Consider the following 17,218-nt stretch of genomic DNA (forward strand, 5'->3'; position numbering starts at 1 on the left):
GGCGTGGCTTCCTTCCGCTTCACAGCCATAACCAGTCTGGCACTAACCAGAGGTGTTGTATTGTTTATTTTTCTACTTGGAAGAAAATGTATGAACGTTCATACTTTAAATTCAATGGTTTTCTGTGTGTGATCAAATAAACTGACTTGGTTGAAATGAAATATTTTTTAATGGTTTCTAAGGTATTTGTTTCTGTTCTGGTCTGGGTTTTTTTGTTCTTGTCTGTTTTACTTTTTTTTTTTCTCCCAAACAAATTGCCTTCCTGTGCTGCCTTGAACTTCGATGGTTCAACATCTGGGATTCATAGACGGGCTAACTGTGCCCAGGTGCCCTAATCAGAGGGGCTGGGATAGCAGCAGGTGGCCAATTAACTTCCAGATAGCACACAGGGGGCCGCTCCACCAGCTTCCCTTGTTTATGACTCAGACTCTCTCAGGGTTCCAGCAGGGCAGATCCCCCGAGGCAGCAGGACATTTGTCCCAGTGGCCTGTTGAGGACTGCAGCTTTGAAAATGCTGTTGAAATGGCTGATGAAAGAGCAGCTATGGCCCAAACCCCAGAGCCCCAGCCTGAAAGCCTGGCTTCACAGAGGCTTGTGGGAAACAGAGACCCACCCTCGAAAAGCCAGAGTTAGAACGCAACTTGGGAGCCACGGGGTCTTTATCCCTCATTTTACAGATGAGGAAACCGAGGCCTAACGCTGGGTGGGCATGCTCCACTTTCCGTGCCCCAGCTCGGGCCTCTTTCTCCTCACATCCCCACTCCATCTACTGCCCCCCTACAAAGAGGAACACCTCTCCGCAGGCTGTCCTCTGAAATCCCACACGGGAAGGGAGCATGCGTCTCTGAACACACATCACCGCAGTGGCACGCTAGAGTTTGGACACAGACATTGTTCCCTGCAGATGCAGACACCTCATGGACCCTCAACAGCAACATTCTCAGCGTGGTCCACTGGTTTTGGCACTTAGTTCTTCGGGGGGTTAATGGCTCTGCTTCCACATCAGTCAGCCCTGACAACTTGTTCTTTCAAAATCGTTAACCATAAACTGGAATTCAACACTGTATCTGCAGAGTGCCTTCTTCCCAGACACGGTAGTGAAGGGGGAACGGGTGTCAGGGTGGGTTCGATAGCACGTCCTTTCTATCCTCAGGGGCACATTTCAGGCTCTTGGGCCTGAATATTTTCAGAAGTGCAAGAAAGAGTGCCCGGGCAATGGGAGAGAAAAACACATCCATCACATCCAGCCCAGACCCGTTAATGTGAAAAACTGGCCGGTGCCTGGCCTCACGCTGGCCCTGGCGCCTGTGTCCTGAGCACTGAGGATCTAACCAAGCAGATGTGAGCGGTGGACATCCCAGCAGGGCCATCAGGGCTGGAGAGCCGGTCCCCGTGGAGCTGCTGCCTCAGGGGGAAACCCACCCTTCAGCTTTGAAGGTTTCCATCCCTGGAGGACGCCTGGATGGCAGCCAGAGGAGTGACTCCCTGTCCCTCCAGACCACCAAAGATGACACAAGAGGCTGCAGACACTGGGCCCAGAAAGCTGAGAGCAGGAAATAAATACCTGGTCCTAGATGCCAGCAGTCTCGAAATGGACATGTGCCTTACCCCAGTTTTGTTGAAACAGTCATGTTTTTAAGCTAAATTTAAGACAAGGAGGAGGCGGAGTGGGAGGGCTCTGTATTGGTAAGATAAGGAGGGCGTCTTACATTTTCCTTGTCCCTTACAAAGCATATTCACAATATCTCAGCTTCACCATGGGATACCTGATACTCAACATGACTGTTTGACTTGGTCACTTTGACCATTATCGTTTCCTCTTTATTTTAAACAGGTGTGCATTGCACGCAGCGTCTGGACCCAGGGCTTCACTTCCCGCCCCCACTGAGCTGCGCTCCAACTTCTCTGAAGTCCCATCTACGTGTCGTGCTCTAAAACCACCGCCCTAGGAAGTGGGTGAGTATTTGGGCCGAGACCCTTGGTTCTGCCCACAGAAATTGACTCTGGCCAACTTGAGAACATAAAGACAATCTACTGGGAAGAAATCCAGCAGCTTCCAGAATGGACCAGAAAAATGGAAGAAAGGAACCAAGTCCATGCTACAGGGAGAGTCTGATCTGGATGACAGAGTAACCTCCACCACTGTCATTGTCACCGTTGCCTCCATTGCGTCTACTGAGATGATTCTCCACGTGCCCGTCTCTCTGCTCTACCTTTCAGATGCAAAGGCCCTGGCCCAGGCGGCTCACCCTCCTGGCCAGGGACCCTCACAGCACCTGCCTTCTTCAACTTCCCCGCAGGAGACAGTGCTCCCCTCCCCCACCATGGAGGCACACACAGTGGGGATCCCCACAAACAGAAGGCCATCCACACAGTAGGTCAGCTATTATTCTCTTCTCATAGAAGAGGAAACTGAAAGTGCTCACAGCCTCATAACAGTAAGTGACCCACCCAGCATCACCTAGCTGGTAAGAAATGCCATGCCTCTTAAGGGTCATCACGCTTTACTCACCACATCAGGACTGTCTGGAGAGAGAGAGCTGTGAGTTTGCAGACTTTAATGGAAACCACCCACCTCTGAGCCTGACCGGTGCTCCTCAGGCTGAGAATATCCCATAGGAAAGGGCCCTTGCGTGCAGGCGGACAGTTCTGTATGGAGGGGCTCTGAGCCTCTCTCCCTGCCTCCCTCTCTTTCCTCTCCCTCTCTCTCCCCATTCCAGTAAAATTCTTTTAGCACCCCTGGTCCCATCACCAAAGTTCCTACAGTGTCACCAAGTCAGGGGACTGAACTTCATTCTGTCTGGTGAGTGGTGCATGAGGCAGAACAACAGATGAGTTCAGAGAGCCAGGCAAGAGCCTGTGACAAAGTATTTGGGCTTTGTTCAACCAGAGGCCATTGGGAGCCTTGGAAGGGTTTTCAGCAGGAGTGACCCAGTCCAGTTTTAGTAAGTGGAAGAATGGACAGGCTGGAATGAGGAGGAGGAGGCACGAAGAGACTAATGAGCAGGCAATCATGGTAGACAGGTGGCCACAGTGGGGACAAGGAACAGTGGAGGGAGTCAAATATTAAGCTGATGGAATTAAAGGTCTTGGCGATTGATTTGACACAGAGTGGGTGGGAGCCGGCAAAGATTTTTGAGCAGTGGCGACATTCTCCAGGAGAGGGAATGCTGGTAGGCGGGCAGGTCATAGAAAGCAGGAGTCTTGGGGGCTGGGGACTCAGGAAGGACGTCTATAAGCTGTGTCTGTCAGCCTTCTGTTACTATAACAAAGTACCTAAGAGAACTGATGTGTAAAAAGAAAAGCTAGATTTTGTCTCACCATTTTGGAGGTTCTATCCATGACCAGGCAATCCCTTGGCTCTGGGGGCTGTGGTGGCATATCATGGTGGGGCGCAGGTGGTAGAGCAAAGCCACTCACCCTCGTGGCAGATAAAGGAAAGATGAGAAAAGACCAGGTCCCACAATCCCCTTCAAGGGGACACCCCCAATGACCTAACTTCCTCCCACTAGGCCCCACCCCTAAATGTGCCCCCACACACACACCTCTCAGTAGCACTTCAGGCAGGCCAGGATGGAAGCCTTGATCACATGGGACATTGGAGGACATTCTAGATCCAAACTATGGCAAAAGCTGAAAGGTTCAGGACGGCCTTTTTCTGGGTCAGTGAGGGTCATTCCCTCTCTGTTCCTCTACCTAAAGGCTGTGGCCAGTCAGCCTCAGCATTCCTCCCTGGGTGTTTAAGGACGAATTAATCAAAAGTTCTTTGCAGGTGACAGCACAACACAAGGGGACCTGGGATCTCCTGTCGGCCCCCGCAAAAAGCAAACTGTTTTTGTGACCTTGACCACATCCTCCCTGGACCTTGGTCTCCTGGCCGTCACCCACATTCCGGGGCTTTGTGGATGAATGTTGGGGGAAGTGAAGGGCTGTGTCAATGTTGACTGCTAATAACAAACCCTCCACGAAATGTCTGTATATCGCCTGGGCAACCCAACGGCTTTAAAAATCTTAAGTGGCTCTTGTTCTTCTGATTCATCGCATTCTATGCATTTAACTTCCAGAACAAATTTAGCCCTCGAAATATCTTGGTACATTTTCTACCCACCCCTTAACATTTAGCTCCTCCATCTTCCATGCCACTTCACCATTCCTGCATCACCTGTTTCCCTGGAACACCCTCCTCCCCGTCCTCTTCAAGAAACCAGCCCAGCCCACCCCAGAGGTGTGGCCTTGCTGGGTCTGCTCCAGGCACGTCCTGAGAGAGGAAACCAGCAAAGCATGGCAGGAGCCTGGGGAGACGTGGGCAGGGCAGGGGAGGAGAAGTTAGGACCCAGTGAAGGGCTAGAGTCCAAGGCAACAAGCAGAATAATCCCCGGCCACCCACACACTGTAGGCATATAGCCTCAGGATTGAGGGAAGATTGCCGCAGGGTACCAACTTCCGAATCTGTTTGGAGCCATTCTGGTCCCTGGCTCGAGACAGAGCCTCGTCAGCGGTGGGGCTGGACCAGCCTGGAACAGTCCCAGTTCTTTTGGACCAGAAGCCCATCAAGGGAAGACTGAGGTCAGTGCTGTTCTCTCAGAACCACTTGCCTTAGCCACACTCAGCCCATACCTCCTCTTTCTTTAAAAGCAAAAATTGTCTCCGTCCCTTCCAAGATGTTAAACACGAGGTTTAAGGTGAGCCTTGAAGGCAGCCAAGGTAAGGGCTGGAGAGACTTTCAAAGTGTTTGCAGCTGAGCAAGGCAGGGCAGAGCCCAGCCCTAGCCGCCGGCTCCTCTGCACGGGGCTGGGGTTGAGATGGGAAATTCTTTCAGAAGAGCAGGTGCCACCACCCTGAAAGCCAACAAGAGTGATAGAAAATGTTTATTGAGTACTTGCTATGCGCCAGAAGCTATCCTAAGTATTTTCACATGAATTTACTTGTTTAATGCTCACAACATTAAGCAGAAAGGATGATTCTTCATTTGACAGAAGGGCATATCCAAGTACAGCGAGGTTAAGTGACTGGTCCCAAGTCCACAGGCTGGCAAGCAGGCAGACTGCATTTTGAAGCCAGGAGGTGGTGGCATCAAGTAAGGCCACTCTGAAGATAAGGCACACCCCAAGTTTCCTCTCAAGGCTAAACAAGTCACGTGGATGGGATTTTTGTCTTGTTCCCACCTCTCTCTCCTCTTTCTGGGTGCTGTTCTAAGTCCCTTTAACAATGGGAAGAGGAATCCTATAAACTCAGATCAAGTGCAACCTGAGCCACAAAATGAAACGAACACCTGATGCTGAAATCTCAGGAACTGTGGCTCCGGAGTTTGGTCATATTTTCAGCTGGGTTCAAATTACCAGCCCCCTTTAAATTGTACGATGCTGCTTCAATGATACATAAAGTTCATCTTGCCCTGGCTTCTCTTCCCTCACCCACCCCAAACATTTATATCACAAAAATGAAACCCTTTGCATGTCCTTTAAAAACCACTTGCAAAACCCACAGGGTCCTTATTCTTTTGTAAATAACAGGAGAGCTGGAGCTCTTCAGTCCCTTGAATTAGCTTCTGGTGAGTGACCAGCTTTTCTGAAAGTTAACTCCTCCGAGCCTGGCCTCTGATAACCTACCAAAACCCCCAGCCACAGAAAAGACCAGAATCTCTCTCTCCCCCCATTCCCATGCTGCTGTCTGACATTTGACTGTTAACACAGTTAATTCTAGCATGGTAGGCTTCAGATCCTTTTCTCCAAATAAACCTCAGTGCTGTAAAGAGATCCCCATCCCACCCAAATGTCTGAACTCCGGGTCTCTCATTCAAACGTCCTTGGATTATAAACCTTCTAGGCTTCTCCATTCAATTACACGCCTCTGCTCAAATACCTAATGGAAGCCATCAAAGACCTGAAAACTCTGGCTTCAGATCAATAAAACAGTTCCCTTGATAAGGTTCCTTCTGGTAAAGAATTAGAAGTACCCTCTCAAAACCCCAAGCACACTGGCTTATTATTTGCCACTAAAAATCTCACAGACTGTTTGTTCTCTGCCCAAACTCATGTTCCAGTTTTTGGTTTTTTTTTCCTGAGACCAGTCCCCCCCAGCCCATGCCTGAGAAACTGTGCTCAGGTCTACAGGGGCCTCACCTCTTTCCGGGCAGATTCCATCTCCCCAGACCTGGGCTTCCGTTCATGCAGCTTTGTCCCCGCATTCTCTCTACCTCAAATGGCACGACTCGTTTTCCTCCTTTCCCTCCTGACTCAGGGTCCTTGTAAGTCTCTCTGAAACTGACACTAGAATCAAAAGAGGAAGGGGAAAAAAATAGCCACAGAGAACCTCAGACAGTCTCCTTTAACCAGCTCTGAGCTGCATGCCCCTCTCTTGCCAGTTCTTTCTGGATGGGCCTCCACCTCTCCCAAGCAGGGCTCCTTCAAACAGCCCCCCAGTCTCTCCACAAGCATCCACTCAGCCCATTTGTCAAGTGCATTTCGTGCAAGACATCGTCTACCGTGCCGGGGAGCATGGTGCAATGTGGAAGAATGGATTCCTGCCTTCCAGACCTCAGAGCCTCTGGGAGGGGACCAGACGCTTTCTCCAAAGTAGATGCAACTCCCGGAGAATCCTTTCTAAATGACAGCAGTGACAGCCACAGACTCCATTAGCTTGAAGAAGTTGCACCTTGAGGGGTGCAAGAGGAACAGGAAGGATGCTTTGGAAAGGGATCAAGGGAGCAAAGACATAAACTTATTTGGGGACAGTAGATTCATGACTCAGCACCAAATGACCAGAATAGGGCTGTGGGAGTTGAGAGGAGGTGTGGAAGCGGACAGATGTATGTCCCAATGCGGAGACCTGGGCAGGCTGGGGAAGGCTTTGAATGCCAGGCTAGCAAGGTGACCTGTAGGCAGTGCCATCCCTGAGGGAACCAACCTCTCCCCAACAAAATGGAAATAGGGCAAGGAGGAGGTGGCAGGGCCTCCCACCAACATTGGTGGCCAAACCAGGCTGATGCTTCACTTTTAGCTCTGGCCCTAAGTTGTAGTTCCAGCTCTGCAGGAGAGCCACCTCAGACAGCCCACATTGATAGTTTTTTGTTGTTGTTGTTGTTGTTTGTTTGTTTGTTTCTGGAAAGAGTGCAAGCCTGGGAATTGAGAGACCTGGCTCCTGCCCCGGAACAGCCACTGACTAGAAGACAATCCATGTTGTTTTATGAGCCTCTGCTTCTTCATTTGTAGAGTGACAATGAGGGATTGAACCAGTCCTTCCAGCCCTCAGATGATATTTTACAGTCTCCCTCCGCTACCCTCTCTTAAGGCTCCAGAAGAGATATATATATTTTGTTGTTGTTTTAGTTGCTGGGGTATCATCTTTTTTTTCAGTTTTCTCTCTTCTTCTATTTCCTGACAGATGTCTTTTTCTAAAAATTTTTTTTAATGTGAAAAAAAATTATATTTACTTTGAAAAATACAGAAAGCCTGGAGATAATAAGAAAATCTCAATCCAACTGTTCACAGAGAACCACCATGAACAACTTGGCATATTTTTCTGGTCTTTCTGTTCATATACATAAACACATTGCTATGGTTCGGATCCTGAATGTCCCCCAAAGCTCATATGTTAGGCAATGCAGCAAGGTTCAGCGGTGAAAAGACAGGGTTGTGAGAGCTGTGACCTCAACAGTGGAAAAATCCGACGTTTAATAATTTGAATGGACTACTGGGTGGTAGCTGAGGGGAGGTGGGGCATGGCTGGGGAAAGTAGGACACTGAGGGTGCCCTTGGGGATTATATCTTGTCCCTGACGCGCCTCTCTCTCTCTCTCTGTCTCCCCACCCCCACTCCTCCCACACTCCTTCCCCTCTCCCAGTTACCATACCTGAGCAGCTTCCCTCAGCCATGCCCTTCCGCCATGATGTTCAATCTCATTTCGGGCCCAGAACAGTAAAGCCAGCCAACCATGGACGTCACCTCTGAAACTGTAAGCCCAAAATAAACTTTTCCTCCTCTAAGTTGTTCTTTGTCAGGGATTTTGGTCACAGCAATAAAAAGCTGACTAACACATACAGTTACCTGTTTTTACTTTTAATTGAGTCAGTGCCATACAACATGTACTGCTTCAAAACCTGCTTTCTTTTTTCATTTAAAAAAAATACATTTTGTGGAAGGATGGGGGCTGGGCTCAGCAGTAAAGTATGCACAATCAGCAATAGAAGGCCCCACATTTGATCCTCAGAAATGCATATATTTTTGAGTTCCACTTCCAGTATTGATTTTTTTTGGTTGTTTTTGAGCCATCCCTCCAACTGAGAACTAGAAAAACTGGACAACATATAACAAGATCTTCTTGAAGACATCCGAAAGATTACCAAGGCAGTGAAATTTTGTGATGCTATGATCTGAAAGAGGAAAGAAATCAAGAAAAATGAACCCAGAATTCATTCCATGGTGGACCTCTTTATCCCTCAAAGCCACAGCTCGACTCCATAAGCAAAAAACAGCACTCAAGAGGCTGAGAAATCAGTGAGCCCCAGCAGCCTTGAGAAGCTGGTGGACCCCGGATGAAGTCCAGGGTCCACTAAGGAAGAGGAACCTGGTGAACACCCCAGGTCTTCAACCGGGACCCCAAAGGGCTTTGCCCAAGTTACCAGAACACCCTGGACCTCACTTTTAATGTGTCAATTCCTCACTGAATTTGGGTGACCCGCCCCTGGATTAGCTGACAGCCAGCCCAAATCCCCTAAATCCTCCCGGGGGGAAGATAACATCAACTGGAACCCCAAATCATCTCCACAGTTTTTCAAACACAATGTTCGGCTTGCACTACCTGAACAGAATAGTTGTCACAGTTGAATGTCCCCATAGAATGCCATTAGAAAACCAAATAAAATGCAGAAGGTGTAGATGGATGGACGGAGAGCTTGAGAGACAATGAGGACCACAGAGGTTGGGATTCTGGGGAGGTGAAACTGCTCAGAGAATGACCTGCAGCTGCTTGTTTTGAGGTCGCTGTCAATTCTGTGAACAGAAAACACACACACACACACACACACACACACACACACAGAGCTTTGCCCAGGCCATGGGGCACTGCCTGGGGCCTGAGAAACCATCAGAGCTTCACAAGTTTCATGAGGCTTATGGGGTGACAACTGGAGACCTGAGAGGTCTCAAAAATATGGCTGGCTCATAAAGAAAATGGCAATTATGTCATCTGCAGGAAAATGGGTGGAACTTGAGACCATTATGTTAAGTAAAATAAGCCAAAGTCAATGGTTGTATAAAGAAGAAAAAAAAAGGTAAAGGCTAATCAAATAGAAAACAGAGAGAGACAGGCAGAGCTGAGGCAGGGCATGAGGGGGTGGATATAAGGAGGAGGGGATGTGCAGGGGAGGCACACTGGCCAAATTACATTGGTCTGTTGTGTGCGTGTACTAATATGTAACAGCCAATCCCACCACTGTGAACACCTGGAACGCACCAGGAACAAAGGGAAAAATATGGACGAGTTTTGCCCTGGTATATTCGCCAAATTCTGCAACTATCCAAGAGAGAAAGCTAAAGTTCCAAGCAGAGGATGTGGGACAGTTTAGGGTTCTGAGGAGATAAATATTAGAATTTAGGACCAGCCAGAGAAAGGGATCTCAGTGAACTTTCCAGAGACTCGAGGGAGAAAACCTGAAGATTTATGCCCCAGTATTAAAAAAAGAAGAAAGAAAAACCCAACCAGAGGCACACAGAGCCTTGCCAGACCACAGCAGTCAGGGCTCAGCTCTACACCTGAATGACTCAGGTGATCAGCTCCCGCTCCACCTGCCCAACTATAATGTAAGTCTGATTGGTATCTTTAAGGAAATACAAGGAAGATGGTGAGACAAATGAAAGAATAAAGAATTTCAGCTGAGAACTGGAATCTATTTTTGAAGAACCGAATAGAAATTCTAGAATTCCAAAATCCAACATCTGATGTTATCAGCTCAGTATCTGACATCAGTAACTCAACAAACTTTTTACCAGCAATTTCAACACAGAAGAGCCAATGCAAAATGTTCAAACAAGATCATTTTTAAATGAAAAATACACCAAACAGCATAAAGACCCAGAGGAATAGTTAGAATATGTATCTTATATGAAGTCCCATGAGAAATTTAAAAAAATTGGAAAAGAAGATGGCCAAGAATTTTCCAGAATGGATAACGAATATTTGTTCACTTATACATAGAAATATACATAAAATCTCAATGAGATGCAGACAGGACAAGTATTGAAAGAAAAAGCAAAAAAAATTAAAAATAAAAATATTCAAAGAAATGGCACTAAGAAGCCAGATGCAGTGGTGTATGCCTGTAATTCCAGGATCTGGGAAGCTGAGACAGGAGGCTCGTGAGTTCAAAGCCAGCCTCAGAAACAGCTAGGTGCAAAGCAACTCATTGAGACCCTGTGTCTAAGTAAAATACAAAATAGGGCTGCGGATAGGGCTCAGTGGTCAAGTGCCCCTGAGTTCAATCCCCCCCCCCTTAAAAAATGACACTAAGATTTATATGTGACTTCTCACAGAGTTGACAGAAGCCACAACACAATGGAATACTCACTGTTAAAGTCCTAAAATGACATACTCTCCAACCTAGAAATACATGCACACCAAAACTAGTCCTTAAAAATGAAAGCAATATACAGGCATTTCAGACAAACAAAAACAAGAGTTTGTGGCTGCTGGGCCTGCCTTAAAAGAAACATGGAAGGTATTTATTCAATAAAAGGACAACAGTCTAAGGTGGAAATACAGACACTTAAGAAGGAAAGACTAACAGAAAAGGTAAAAACATTGGCAAATATAAATGAAAATTGACTATGAAATAACATAATATTAACATATTGTGGGGGTTGAGATATATATAAAATTAAAATGCATGTAGACAACAAGAAGTAAGGTTGGGAGGGAGAAAATGAAGATGAAATATTCTAAGGTCTTGCATTAGTCAGAGATTAGTGAACATCATAGTTTGTATTAGAGCATAAGGAAGTCAAGTGTGCACAAGTAATCACTAAAAGAACAGTAAAAGAGCATATATCCATGAAATTAATACAGGGGCAAAAATAAAATAATCAAAATATTTTTTTCCTCCAAAAGGTGGTATGACCAGGCGCTGTGGTACACGCCTGTATCCCAGCGGCTCAGGAGGCTGAGGCAGGAGGATAGCAAGTTCAGAGCCAGCCTCAGCAAAAGCAAGGTGGTAAGCAAATCAGTGAGACCTTGTCTCTAAGTAAAATACAAAAAAGGACTGGGGATGTGGCCCAGTGGTTAAGCACTCCTGAGTTCAATCTCCGATACCAAAAAAAAAAAAAAAGTGGTATGAAAGAAAAGAAAAGGTAGATAAAACAAACAGGTCAAATGTGGGGGGGATATGGCAATTGGTAGATATGCAATCAAATACCACAATAGTTACAATAAATGTAAATGGACAAAACACTAAATATATATTAAATATAAAATTAAATCTACAAAGATTATGAAAGAGGATTTTGAAGATCCAGCTATATACTGCATATAAGAGGCACTCTAAATATAAGGACTGACAGAATGGCAATTATCAATAACACAAGCAACAATAAATGTTGGTGAGGATGTAGGGGAAAGGCACACTCTTACATGCTGGTGGGACTGCAAATTGGTGCAACCACTATGGAAAGCAGTATGGAGATTCCTCAGAAAACTTTCATGGAACCACCATTTTTAAAAAATATATATTTATTTTATTTTTAGTTGTAGGTGGACATAATATCTTTATTTCATTTTCATATAATGCTGAGATTTGAACCCAGTGCCTCACATGTGCTAGGCAAGTGCTCTACCACTGAGCCACAACCCCAGCCCCATGGAACCACCATTTGACCCAGCTATCCCACTCCTTGATTTATACCCAAAGGATTTTAAATCTGCATACTATAGTGACATAGCCACATCAATGTTTATAGTAGCTCAATTCACAATAACTAAGCTATGAAACCAACCTAGGTGCTGTTCAACAGATGAATGGATAAAGAAAATGTGGAATATATGCACAGTGGAATATTACTCAGCCTTAAAGAAGAATGAAATCATGGCATTTGCTAGTAAATGGATGGAGCTGGAGACTATCATGCTAAGCAAAATAAGCAAATTCCAAAGAACCAAAGGCCAAATGTTTTCTCTGATATGCAGATGCTAATTCACTATAAGGTCAGAGGACTAGGGAAGAATAAAAACACTTTGGATTAGACAGAAGGAAGTAAAGGGAGGGGAGGGGGTATAGGGATAGGAATGAATGATAGGCTAGAATGAATTGGACATTATGACCTATGTGCATATGTGATTACATGACCTGTGTAATCTTATATCATGTGCAACCAGAAGAATGAGAAGTCATACTCCATTTGTGTGTGTGTGTGCGTGTGTGTGTATCAGAATGGAAGATATCCAAAGACTAGACAAATGAAAATTGGTGTAGATAGCCAGATAGAAGAGAAAGCAGACTTTAAGGCAAAAACAAGACTAAAGATAAAGATGTTTCATAAAGAGATCAGTTCACCAAAGACCTACCACAATTCTAAATGTATAAGAATGCAAAAACATGGTTTTAAAATATTTAAGGCAAAAAAATTGACAGAATTAAGAGAAACAACAAATCCAAATTCTTAGTGGGACAGTTTAATACATATGTAATAGTGGATCCAATAAAATCAGAAAGGAAAGAGAAGAGCTAAAAAACAGAACAAATGAACTAATTGGCAAATATAGAGCACTGCATGATTCCTTCCGTATAATGTTCAAACACAGGAAAAATGATGTCATTACAAATTGTGACAGAGGGGGACAAAAGCAGTTGTCAGAAGTGGCATGAGGGAGAGTTTCTGGAGTGAAGTAATGAGTGTTCTAGAATGTTCTATTTCTTGACCTGGGTGGTAATTAGGTGGGTGTATTCTCTTAGAGATGACTCATCAAACTGCTATAATTCCTTTTTAAAATTTATTGAGCATACTTGTGTAATTAGAATACCACATATAATAAAACAATGTTATCTACATATATCAAGATGAAAATTGAGGTGTGTTGGACAGAAACAGAACACTGAAGGAGGTTAGAATTTTTTGTAAGTTATAAAAACACTACATATTTAAATGGACCTACCTATACAAGCAGTAAAGGCATAACTCCCGAACAGGAAGGGTAGATGCCAATCTTATTAAAATAGTTATCTCTGGGGAAGTAGAGAAGGAGGTTTGCAAAAGATGTCTCGACTGTGTCTGTAAACTTTTATTTTTTTAAACATTCCTAAGTAAATATGGCAGCATGCCATCACTTATTAGATTCAGCTGGAGGGAACATAGTTATTTGTTGCAATTGTCTGCATAAAATATTTCATGATTTTTTAAATTTTAAAAATTGTCAGTGTGTTCTCATGGCCTCAGACATTCTGAAATAACAATTTTTTTAATGACAAATGTTACTAGGATAAACATCCTTATCTTAAATCTTTGTGGTCTCTCTAATTTCTTTGGAAACATTCTTAGGTTATTTGGATTATTAAGTCAAAGTCATGATTATTTTTTAAAGGTTCTAAAAGTGACGGCCACCCTAGCACCGTTACCCTCAACCCTTATGGGAGAGTGGAGACCACAAGGAATCTTCCTGTCTGGCCCTGGAGTACGGTCAGATCCACTCTCTTCAGACTCTGTGACTAAAAGGCCCGACCAGCACAACTGCAGAGGAGGGAAAGTTTATCCGATGGCTCACGTTTTCAGGGGTCTTAGTCCACAGGAGGCTGGCTCCATTCCTGGGGCTCTAGGTGAGACTGAATATGGTGGTGGGAGGGGGTGTTGGAGGGAAGCAGCTCACATGATGATCAAGGAGCACGAGACCCCACTGGCCAGATACAGGAATAAGTGTCCCCAGCCATCACCCCATTGCCCACCTCCTCCAGCCACACCCTAGCTCTTCAGTTACCACTCAGTTAATCCCCATCAGGGGAATAATTCACTGGGTTAAGACACTCACAACCCAATCATTTCTCCTCTGAACCTTCCTGCATTGTCTCACTTATGAGCTTTTGGGGGACACCACATCTAAACCACAACAGACCCCCATGTCCAGTCTAGCCTGTGTCCTCCCTTAAACCTTGTAGCTAATCTTCACATGATCTTCATAAAAAAGTCTTCTTCATAATCTTCACCGTAATCTTCATGGTAAAGGTTCTACTGAAGGTTCTAGAAGGAACAAATAGGAAGGGCCAGGTAAGCTCACCTCCCGAGGACTCAGATTGCCTGAGACAGTGAGCCACGGTCATAGGGGACCTCCCAAGGCAGCAAGGCAGGAGGTGCTGCCATGGTTGTCCCTAACTTTAATGTGAGAGAGAGCAAGATCCAGGGCCTCGGTTGGTCTGAGGAGAGCATGTCAGGTAGAGTGCTGCTCCTCATGTGGTTTTCTGTCCCCGGATGGTCATGGTGTCCCTGGGGCTCCTTTCCCTTCCACCGTGTCATTTCAGGACATTGCAGCTGAGGAATACTGCTTCGCCTTCCCTGAATTCAGTTGAAAGGAAGCCAGGGATTGCTATTAGAGTTTTTTCTCCTTCTACTCTCCTAGATCCTGGTTACTACTTAAACCCCCAGAAAGCTTGAAACAGGGGTGTTCTGAGCCATTCTGCCCCTGCCTCATTCCCCACCCTTGAAAGCTATGCACTATTTAAAGTGTTGCTCCTCTGTACCTGTCCTGTGAAGCCTAAGGAGGCTCTCCAGGGACAGTAACCCTAGGTCAAAATCTCATGGGTGATTGGGGGGCAGTGGCACACGCCAGGAATCCCAGAAGCTCTGGAGGCTGAGGTAGGAGGATCCCGAGTTCAAAGCCAATCTCAACAAAGGCGAGGCGCTAAGCAATTCAGTGAGGTCCTGTCTCTAAATAAAATACAAAATAGGGCTGGGGATGTGGCTCAGTGTTCAAGTGCCCCTGAGTTCAATCCCAGGTACCCCCCAAGAAATCAAAAACAAAAAAATGTCATGGGTGAGCTGTGCTCAAGTCTGCTCCATACAGAGCAGGAGACGTGTGGTGGGAAAGCCAGTCAGCTCTGTGGGTTAACTCAGTCTGCATTGAGTGGGCAATGACAGTGGGGGACAGCCTCAGTGGTGCAGTTAGGGCAGGACTGTAGGAGCCTTAGGCTGCAGCCTGGAAATGAGCCCATGGCTGCCAACTCTCAATTAGACATGGACTCTCATCTCCATTTTAAGAGGGCCTCCCAAAGGCCTTTCCCTACCACACAGGCCACATACTTAGGACCAGGACAGTACAAGGAAGACCTGTCCCGTGGCTTCCCTGCAGTCACCCTACCTGGTGAGACATGGAAGCCTCCTAAAGCCACTCTGACTAGTCCCTGGCTTCCAGACTAGGTAGCAGTGGTGCTCCAGGCCACATAGGGACAGAGCAGAGCATGTCCCGACTCCTCACCAGCCTCCTCCAGCTCAGGAGGAGAAGTCAAATAAAGCCAGGAGCCTCCTGGCGGACTGACTTTACATATAGGCAGTATGGCTGGGTGAGCAGCGTAATGAGATCATGGCTGCTCCTGAGGGGGACACAGGTGTCCATCGGAAGACACCTGAGCATAAACTGCCGAATCTCTCACAGTGCCACGTCAGAGGGCTCCACAGAGGAGAGTCCCATTGTGCCACGAACTGACAGACAGACTCTTTTCTTCTGTGCACAACAGTATTTCCAGACACACGATTGGCACGATGCTCAGGGCTGCACCGTGGCCACAAGGTGAGGTCCAGCCTGCCCATGTGCAGCAGCGTTCTCGGCACCCCCTGCTGTCCTTGTTGGCCACAAGCCAGGTCTGACTGAGCCCAGCTCAAAGGGGCCAAATCCCATCCTCCAAAATGAATATAGCTATGAACTCCTGCAGTGGCTCCCCGCCGTCTGTAGCATGAAACCCAAACTCTTTACATGGCCAGCGAGTCGCCCCGTGCTCTGGCCCTGGTCTGGAATTCTGCCCTCCTCCCCCCCAGGAACATATCTGCCTGTTTGGTTTCTTAGTTTTCTCTGCACCTTCATGCCTCCAACCCTGTGCTGCTCTTCCTTGCTCCGTCTCAAATGCTCTTTGCTCTCTCGCTCTCACTTTCTCTCTCATTCTTTGGAGCCTAGATTGAAAGTCACCTGTTCCCATAAAACACACTCCTCATTTTGGAATTCACAGGTCCTTCCTCGGGGGCTAACATGTGCACCCTGTTCAATTTGTGTCCATTCCTGCATTTTTCCTGTGTTCGGTCACATTAGAGGCATGTCTGTCCCGTACACAGCCCTGGGAACACATAGTGGACCAGGTTTGAGAACCTCACAGACCCAGTGGGCAGACAGTCAGATCATGTCCCTTCTCCTCTGCCAAAATCCCCCAGTGGCTCCCTGCCTCTCTCTGAGTAGAAGCCTACAGGACCTTCCACAGCCTTATTCTGGTTATTCCTCAGACACTTTGTCACTCTCTTTTCTCACTCTGGTGACCTCTGACTTTCCCCTGCTCCTCCAACTTCCAGCATGGCTTTGCCCCCAGGCACAGGGCCTGGCCATCCCATCTGCCTGGACAGCTCCCTCCTCAGGTACCTGTATGACTGGCCCTTTTATTTCCTTTTGGTCTCATCAAATGTCACTACTATGGTTTAGTTATGGCATAAGTGTGTCCCCAAGGGTTCATGTATTAGAAGATGGATCCCCAGTTTAGTGATGTTAAGAAGCAGTGGGACCGTTAAGAGGTGGAGCCTTATACACTGGGAAGGTATAAATGTAGTTCTCTTGGGACCCCTATCTTTCTTCCTGGTCTTGCTACATGATCTCTCTCTTTCCATGAACTCCAGACTTTGTGATGCTACCCACTATGAGGTCCTTGTCAGAGATGCTGCCAAGCTATTTGAACTTTTGGCCTCCAAAACTGTGAGCTAAACAAACCCCTTTTCTTTTATAAGTTAGCCAGCCACAGGTATTTCATTATAGTAACAGAAAATGGACTGATAATTTGCTGGCCATCTATATTCCTACCCTTCATATCCCTCTTTCTTAGCATTTTGTATGCATTATATATTTACTTACTTATCATTCATTGTTTGCTCTTCCACTGGATTGCCAATCCCATGTCAGAAGACATTTGTATCAGCCTTGACATGCCTGGAACAGCATCTGACATATAATAGGCACTCATTAAAGGTCTGTCAAGTAAAGAAATCACAGAATG

The 17,218-nt window shown here is 46.2% G+C and overlaps 2 long non-coding RNA genes across 2 annotated transcripts in view; one reads left to right on the forward strand and one right to left on the reverse strand.

The window, feature by feature from the left end:
- Positions 1 to 3,511, reverse strand: part of LOC125611888 — a 66,495-nt gene extending 62,984 nt beyond the window's left edge. The window contains exon 1 of the long non-coding RNA XR_007342135.1: positions 3,322 to 3,511. This is a non-coding gene — a long non-coding RNA (uncharacterized LOC125611888). The remainder of the gene's footprint in view (positions 1 to 3,321) is intronic.
- On the forward strand, positions 1,833 to 11,253 carry LOC125611889. Its single transcript, XR_007342136.1, has 3 exons — positions 1,833 to 1,956; positions 7,843 to 7,953; positions 11,104 to 11,253. It is a non-coding gene; the product is annotated as an uncharacterized LOC125611889 (long non-coding RNA).
- The last annotated feature ends 5,965 nt before the right edge of the window (positions 11,254 to 17,218 follow it).

This window comes from Marmota marmota, unplaced genomic scaffold (assembly GCF_001458135.2).
Source record: "Marmota marmota marmota unplaced genomic scaffold, marMar, whole genome shotgun sequence".
Lineage (NCBI taxonomy): Eukaryota > Metazoa > Chordata > Mammalia > Rodentia > Sciuridae > Marmota > Marmota marmota.